Raw genomic sequence first — 7,334 nt, 5'->3', positions numbered from 1 at the left:
GATTTCGATTCCGAAAGTTGGAGCAGGTCTGTAATGTCGAATGTGACTTGTTTGCAAAATTTGAAGTCATTCCGGATTGATTTGCTATGTTCCGGCACGAGTTATTGAATTTGAAAGTTCAAAGTTCATATATTTCTATTTGAGGTATGATTCGTCGTTTTATGTTGTTATGTATGTTTTGAGGTCTCGAGTAGGTCCGTATTGCGTTATGGAACTTGTTCGTATATTCAGACGGGATCCCGAGTGGCTCGGATGAGGTTCAGATCATTTTCACGTCATGTTGCATTGCTGAAGGCTACTGGTTCTGGTATGATCGCACCTGCGGTTGGTTTGCGCAGGTGCGATGGCCGCATAAGCGACAAAGGCATCGCAGATGCAAGATGAGAGCTGGATGAGGAGGCCCGCAAAAGCGGAGAAAAGGGCGCAGGTGCGTCGAGTGGAAGTGCAGGTGCGAGTTTCTTCGCAGATGCGGAGTTTGATACCGCAGGTGCGGGGGTTGCTAGGCAAGGCCATTTTTTCGCAGATGCGATATTTTTCTGCAAATGCGGTGGTCGCAGGTGCGACGAATTGTCTGCAAATGCGGAAATCGCTGGGCAGAACCTATAATTCGAGGTCTTTGGTTTCTATCTTCATTTTCAGATTTTGGAGCTCGGATTGGGCGACTTTGGAGAGGTGATTTTCCACACAACTTGGGGTAAGTGTTCTCTACTCATTTTTGATCTTATATTACGAATCTACCTTCGTTTTTGGTAATTGGATTGTGAACTTTAAAGAGGAAATTGGGGGTTTTGGCCTAAAGTTTCATAATATGAATTTTTGAGTTTTGAACATCGAATTGGAGTCGGATTTGAGTGAAACTAGAATGGTTGGACTCGTAATTGAATGGGTTGTTGGATTTTGTAAATTTTGTCGGGTTACGAGGTACGGGCCTAGGTTGGGCTTTTGGCCGATTTTGGGCTTTTGATTCAAGATTTGATCTTTTTCGATCGGGATTGGTTCCTTTAGCATTGTTTGATGTACTTTAGTTGTTTTTTGTTAGTTTTGAGCCGTTCGGAGGTCGGAACGCATAAGATGGCATTTTGGAGTATCGCTTGGCTTGCTCGGTGTATGAAACCCTGTAATACATGTTATGTGATTGGTATTGAGGTGACGCACATGGCTAGGTGACGGGCGTGTGGGCGTGCACCATGTGAATTGGGACTCCGTTATTCCATGGCATTGAATAGTGGCCCTATTTTTATTGATATCTATGTTTTCTCCATGTTATCGTAATTGAGTTGTCAATCATGTTAGATGTTTAGGCTTTATGCCGATACTATTGGGACCTCATAGTGGTCGTTTCTTGCTGTCATCTCACTGATTTCATTGATATTTCGTACTCAGTCATATTCATGCATTCATATCATATCTTAGTCTCAGTTGTTATTTATTCATCATATCATTGTTATCGGGCTAGTTTCATGACATTGTGAGCCCGTGAATGAGACTGAAGAGATTGATGACTGAGTGAGGCCGAGAGCCTGATGATTATGAGTGACAGTATGGGATCGGGCTGCACGCCGCAGATGCTATATTGATTTATGCCTGGGCTGTAGGAGCCCCTCCGGAGTCTGTACACACCCCCAGTGAGCGCGGTTGATTGTATTGAGGAATGGATCTTCCTTGGACATGGATCTTGTCCGAAGCATTTATATACCTGAAGATGGATCTTCTCCATGGGGCCGGATTGGCCTTCCTCGGTACTGAGTGGCTGATGGTCAGTGATGTATATTTCGGGATGGATCTTTCCTGGGCCGTATGGGCCATATACAGTACGAGTGGTTGAGCATGATGAGTGAAAAGTGTGAGACAGTGAGATTGAGTACTCTGAGAGTGTGAGTACATGATTCATCTCTGAGATACATGGCATTGGCATGCACACATTACATACAGGCATAGAGATGTATTTTTCCTCATGCTGTACGGCACGTCATTCATGACTTTTTACACTATGTGGGCATAGAGAGGTATTTCACACTTTCTATCTGGAAAGAAAGATTTGGATTTTCACTAAGATACTTAAAAAGCATGACTATTTTCTGGAACTGTGAACGAGCTGAGCATTTTACTTCTCAGATACATCTTTTATTACTTGTATTATGCTGTTATGAACTGTTGTGAGATATTGGTATTGGACCCGACCTTGTGTTAGCTCGTCACTACTTGAAACCTAAGGTTATGTTTGTTTCTTACTGAGTACATAGGGTCAGTTGTACTCATACTACACTGCTGCACCTTGCGTGCAAATGTTGGTTGTTGATATTGCTGTGTTCGATGGGAGATGGATTGAAGATGTACTTGCGGACGGTTGTAGCTGCCCCTTGTTCGTGGTAGCTTTAGATCTATAAAACTCTGTTTATATACTTCTCAAACAGACCATGTATTTATTTCATTTCATCTTTGTAAATTCTATTCTTAGAAGCTAATGATTTGTACTACCAGTTCTTGGGAAAATGTATTAATTTCATATATTTTTTTTTAATTAATTGCCTTATCTAGCGGGTTGGGTTAGATGTCATCACGACTAATTGGATTTTGGGTCATGACAATTCTATAGGGAAGGTTGTAAAAGCACCCTATGCGATCTGTTAACTACGTTACCGGCCAAACTCAGGTTAATTTGTATAAGATTCACAATTTTTTACGCTAAATTTTATTTTTTCTAAGTGTTTAAGTACTAAATATATGTCAACTAGGTGACAAATTATAACTAAGTAGAAATAATGTTAGTAATTGGTATCGGCTGACTTCTTTTTTTTAACTTAGCTATTTAAAGTTGAGAAAAATGTTTAAACCGTTTTAAGGATCTAATAGGTTTTATGCCAGTCCTTAAAAAAGTAATGATATTTGCTATAGGGAGTAAGATGCTCATTGTTGCTTAAAGATTTAAGGCACGAATATTGAGGAATTTCATGACAAACCAAGCTTGTTGAAGGGTTTGCGGGCAAAACATCCTATCTTATAAAAATAGACGATCATGCCTAGAGACTAAAAGAATATTTTAATTATATTCTAAGAATTTGAGTGGACCTAACAGAAATCTGGACCTAAGTAAATACCTAAACGGTGCTCTAGAATCATTAAAGAGCGCTAAGCGCTGGACGATTGGTGATTATTCTTCTTAATTCCGAAAGATGATAGCTAAAGAAAGAATATATGAATAAAGATTTGCAAGTAAGCAACATAGCAAGTAAGCAAGCAACGCATGTGACACAATCCAAAGCAAAAAATAGTGTGTCATATGTGGGGGCCTCTTTGTGTAAATTAATTAAATAGCTCTATTTTTGAAAAGAAAATAAATAGTTTAAAACTTCTTAAACCTCTTCTTTTTGGTCAAAAGAAAGTATATATATTTCATCAAAAGATCAAAAGAAGTAAATAAAATATATTTTGCCATGTTTAGGCTTCTCGTTGTTCCGCAAGATTATGTCATAATTGGCATGCTCACCCTTCAAATAATGCACATATACCTGTCACTTGGGTTGAAAACCCACTTGATCATTTAGGTAAGATTAACTAATACACCTCAGGTATTAAATCCTAAGGTTAAAATGATGCATGCTCTTAAAAGGGTTTTGGTTTAGCTCTATCTTAGGCCGATTAATAGTGGGTTTTTCTAGACTGGTCTTCTCCCAAGCGGACAACTTGAGAGTGGAAAACCCGTGACTATCGACTGCATTGATGATCGACTTACCCACGAACTTTCCCCTAAAAGATATTTTTTTGAAAAGTGCACGGCCGTAAACCACGTAACCGCTAGGTGTGTGCTTTGTGTGAATTTTTCAGGAGTGGAGGAATTGAAACAAAATGATAATTTATATAAAGCAATAAGTATAGAGATAAACAATTCATATAAAAAAATTTATCACATAAGGCAATTCAGATAAGCATAATTACAAACAAACAAATCAAATATATTATTAACTTGCTTGTTATGGTTTAGAACCTAGTATTCCAGCAGAGTCGCCAAGCTGTTATACCCCATTTTAACACGGGTCAAATGGGAGTATAACATAATAAAAAGAGAGAGGTTAATTAATGAAAAGAGAGTCGCCACCTAATTAATTCTAAGGTGAATTAGGACACTAGTTTTATCTAAGTAATGGCTAAAGTTAACTCTGTTTTATGGTCTATGGGTTCTAATTAATCCTATAGGGAAAGGAAGGTTGTAAAAGCACCCTATGCGATCCGTTAACTACGGTTACCGGCCAAACTCAGGTTAATTAGTATAAGATTTCACAATTAAAAGTACGCTAAATTTTATGTCTTCTAAGTGTTTAAGTACTAAATATATGCCAACTAGGTGACAAATTATAACTAAGTAAAAAAAATGTAGTAATTGGTATCGGCTGACTTCTTTTTAACTTAGCTATTTAAAGTTGAGAAAAATGTTTAAACCGTTTTAAGGATCTAATAGGTTTAAGAAACTAGTTTTGATTTGATGAAACCAACAATTTAAGACATCCCTAAAAGAAAGAGATTTTAAAAAAAAAAAAAAAAATTACTACGTTGGATATTGTTAAAGGAAAGAAAGACAGTTTTAACATGTGTTCTTTAGAAAAACATCTTATGCTTATTATCGCCATTAGAAAAGTTTTGGAAGGGTCATTTTAAGAAAAATGTTTCTTAGTTTCTATATCTAAACTCTAAAGGCTACATTTATGTGATTAAGATAGTACCAAATCGACAATAAGAGTAAACATACTATGCTAACACGAATTTTAACATATAATCCCAGAAATTGGAGATAAACTTAAATCACACAAGTAAATGTCAAATAGCATGAATGAAAGATGCCATAGGCTTCCCCAAGCATTTCGCTTGTTTTTCTCGCTATCCGGTGCTCTAAGGAAGATGGTATGCAATGACTCCATGTGGTGGTGGTAGCGTTGAGTCTCTATGAGACTCCGCTGCGAGAGTCTCGAATTAAGACTCCATTTGCTCCAGGGTGTACATGTAGAGAAAGAAATAAAGATAAAAAATTAGAGCAGCGAACTATTGATTCTTTAAAATTGATAGTAAGAGATAAAATGGATAAAGTCACAATGTTATCCAGTTTGCAAACAACTTTTAAAACCAGAAATTCATGCTAATAAAGTCAATTTTGTGTTAATTCTTCGCTAATCAAAGCCATTTAATGTGTTCGAAATAAAATCAACTACAAACAAGTTCGCTAATCAAAGCCATTTAATGTGTTCGAAATAAAATCAACTACAAACAAGACACCTATATTAAAGTCTAGGAGACAAACGCAAACAGTTACAATGTTAAGGAAAACAGGGTATATATATGGTCTTTGCTAAAAGAACACTAAGCATTATATCAACTCATGAGGGGGTTCACTAAAAATTCTAATAGGTATATCATTTGACAGAGTTCTTACCAAATCATTCACTACCTCATCACATGCTATTTAATCAGTTAATGTAAAATATAAGTTTTTCCCAAACGTGATACATGCTCACAATTTAGACCAAGAAATAGGACTGCAAACTAAACAAGAATTCATGAAAACCTTTACTTGATACCATTAACAGAAAATGTATTCATTGCTACTTCTTTTTGTTCTCGTTCCATAAACTAAATCATGGGGGACGCAATTTCAACACATCCAGGTTAACATATTAGATATACACATATCATCTCCTTTCCATCAATGTCTTATAGGCATGATACTACATTTGCTAATCCCAGAGTCATATTTTCTATCTCTTAAAAAGCAAGAAAAGTAGATACATTCATATTTCAACAAGAATATGTTTCTTCTGTGCTTAAATGAATAAGTAATAATTTATTGTCTAAGTATTATCCTCTTAAATTACCTTAAGTAAGCAAATCGCTTATAGTCATTCATGAACACTTACAGTTCACACTAAAGAAGGGATCTCATTTTTTACACGATGAGTAAAAACATAAACTCCTAGGGACATGCTGTCTAAAGTGTGAAGACACAAGTAAATCAAGTATTCATTTAACAGTGTACATTTAGACAAAATCTATTCTTAAACAAGCTAATTGAAATCCTAAGCATGATGTTTAGGCAAAAAGGGTTCTAATTTACAATAGCAAATAAATGTTTTGCAAGACGACTAGCTCATGATAAAATCCTTCTTAAAATCATAGTATCTAAAAGGAAATGGGTATTTATTTTCATGTGAGAATTTTATCAAATACCAGTCAGGCATGCTTCTAACAATACACACCAGAACATAATCTCCTTGAAGGATTGTTGCTAACAACTTTAGTCATAGAGTCATTCCCTTAAACAAACATAAATTAGAGCCATTTTTATAGCACCAAACATAAAAACTTAATAGAAACTAACAACCCTCGAAGCAAACACGCACCAGGAATCGAACATGCTCTAATTAGAATCAAAATGAGAGCGAAAGGAGAAGATACGTACCTTTTGCAGGGCAGTGAACTGAGGAGGGTCGTGGATGCGCTATCGAACTTCGATCTCGACTTTACTCCTCCCTCTCGGACAAAAGCAGACTCGACTAAAATAAATAAAGGATAACCAAATTTCTGCTATGGTAAATACCAAATAGAGACAGTAGAGGTGTTGTAGACTTGTAGTTAAAGCTTTTCTTTAGGAGATAGCTAATAGGCAAAGAGTAAATTTTAGATAGGAGAAGAGCGGCCAAGAATTTGGTTTCGAAGGGTGAAGGCAACGGCCCCCGTTTTTTCTCAAATGGCCTCAAAACACCATTATTTATAATGAAAAATCTAGGGCTTAATTTCAGGGCGGGATTTGAAATTCAAACGGCCATATGAGCCGTTCTGTCTTGATCAGTGGTGACATAGATGACAGCCCGACTTTTCACCATTTTTGGTGAGTTCTGTCTCCTCTGTTCAAATAAAGTAAAGAGAAGATGAAGTAGAGAAATAGAAAATATGGGGTCTTGGTCAACTGACATCACGTGAAGAGAGAGAGAGAGAGAGAGAGAGAGAGAGAGAGAGAGAGTGAAGTAATAAATTCCAACCATAGGATTAAGAGTGCCAATGGCTGAGATTAAGTTTGGCATATTTATCAAAACGACGTAGTTTCGATGGAGTTCTAGAGTGTTATATAATTGGGCTATAAGTGGAGGATTTTGGGTTGCTGGTTGGGTGGATTTGGGCTGACTTTGTCTTGTTCTTGGGCTATTGAGTTGGCAGATTTGGACTTCTCTTGTGGGTAGGAATAATCTGAAATGGGCTAGTCCCTTAAGGTAATGGACCGTTTCCCTTCTTCCTTTTATTTACTTGGACTTCTAACTTGGACCAAAATAATAATAATAATATCTATAATA

The 7,334-nt window shown here is 36.7% G+C and overlaps 1 long non-coding RNA gene across 1 annotated transcript; it reads right to left on the bottom strand.

Annotated features, from left to right (window-relative positions):
* Positions 1–4,732: 4,732 nt before the first annotated feature.
* On the bottom strand, positions 4,733–6,942 carry LOC107767547 (uncharacterized). The gene is made up of 2 exons (XR_001643934.2): positions 6,446–6,942; positions 4,733–4,980 (listed from the first exon to the last, which is right to left on the bottom strand). It is a non-coding gene; the product is annotated as an uncharacterized LOC107767547 (long non-coding RNA).
* Positions 6,943–7,334: the final 392 nt, after the last annotated feature.

Source organism: Nicotiana tabacum, chromosome 9 (genome assembly GCF_000715075.1).
Source record: "Nicotiana tabacum cultivar K326 chromosome 9, ASM71507v2, whole genome shotgun sequence".
Classification (NCBI taxonomy): domain Eukaryota; kingdom Viridiplantae; phylum Streptophyta; class Magnoliopsida; order Solanales; family Solanaceae; genus Nicotiana; species Nicotiana tabacum.
The sequence above is the reverse complement of the archived record's forward strand: the minus strand, read 5'-3'. Positions and strand labels throughout refer to the sequence as shown.